The sequence below is a fragment of the Etheostoma spectabile genome, chromosome 6, assembly GCF_008692095.1.
Source record: "Etheostoma spectabile isolate EspeVRDwgs_2016 chromosome 6, UIUC_Espe_1.0, whole genome shotgun sequence".
Classification (NCBI taxonomy): Eukaryota; Metazoa; Chordata; class Actinopteri; order Perciformes; family Percidae; genus Etheostoma; species Etheostoma spectabile.
The window spans coordinates 30,254,323-30,255,947 of NC_045738.1; positions in this window are offsets into that span (position 1 = coordinate 30,254,323).

Here is a 1,625-nt window from a genome sequence, read left to right on the forward strand (position 1 = left end):
TTAAAAAATGTCTATATCTGAAATATGAGTTTCTTTTTAACCAAATTACCATAAAAATTGGATTGGATTCCTTCCAACGCTCTTTATAAATACAACTGATCACTTTCATCCATCGGATCTTAAATATTAGTCAAAACAATTCATAATTTCTGCTTTTTTAACTGAAATATTAGGTATGATTCTATATAAATGAGGGTTATTGACTATGAATTCCAAAACTAGTAAAACTAGTAAGGTGGTGTAGAAACTAGTTTGAAAAAGGGACGAAAATGTCAAATTTCTGTCCGTTTTTGACCCGTGAGGACAACTCAAGAGTTAACTAAGTAGTTTTGGACGTCTACCCGTGCTGCAACCATCACGTTCTCTGGTTGAAGGTTAGTAATGAGAATGGAAAACACTCCTATGGGGCGTATTAGGACAGGAATAAACAACCTACATCATACAGTTTGGAAGACTTGTGGACATTTCACTGAAGTAGGTTTAATTTCCAATAACAGCAGCATCACAGACATGACATGCAACAAAGGCTTTAGCAGGTCCACTTATCCACAAGTGTCCCAGATCAGATCAGGAACCGCTGGTAATGGACGGGGCCGGTCCCCGATCCTCAGTACTGTACCAGTTTTTAGTTGATGCTTCAATGACAACACATCCTTGTCATCATTTACCTTTTCATTTCCTTGTTTTTGCACAGTATACCAATTTGTGCTTTGATACTGTCACTCTAAATAAATTGTGTAAAGTAAGTGAAATTAAAAGAAAATGCCGCCGTCGGAGCCGCTCGTCGTTATGCAGAGTTGTTCCTTCAAGCTGGCTCAATGCGTGTATCCACTGTTGGAGGAAATTAAAGAAAGACAGTGAGACAGACATATGGACTCACGGTTAAGACAAACCCCAGCAGGGAATAGGAAGACAGGGAGATAAGGAGTTAGCTATTGATTAAAAACCACGGGGAGTAAAGGAAAAGCGGAGGAGGATGAGAACAACGACGTTGAATTGAATGAATGTTAAAGAGCGTGGGTTTAGAGATGGGGGAGACACAGGGGAGACGGAGAGTAATGGCTTATTTGAGTCCATTTTTTCCCAGTTGTGTGGAGTTAATCGGTTGGTATCAGGGGACATTTCAGTGGCTTTGACCCTCAGAAGCGAACACTGGATTTCAATTTAATTCTAAACCTTAATAACTGAGCCGGGGGGAGAGTATTACAGGCTGCAGGGATGGATTGCTTGGCATATATATGACATCATGATATTGTTAGCCAAGTCAATTAATCTCTAGACCACATTCAAAACCAACCTAGGCTGAAGTGCTGCGCAAAGTTATGTTATAAAAACAAAGGAAGACACTGCAAATATAGACACAATGAACATCATGCATGCATATACACATATCTGTACAAATGTTCTTAAATTAAATCACACGCCACATGAGTAAAAGAGTTAAAGAGCTCAGCAGTAGAGGAGGACTTGATATCAGTGGGAAGTCTCGGTAAGACACAATCACCCTGTGTTTTCATCCTAAAAGGAAGTGATTAGACGGTCGTAGGTTCCTGGAGGACTGATGTAGGGTATGGAGATCAGCAGTAAAAGATTAGATGATACTTTATTCATCCCACAGCGGGGAA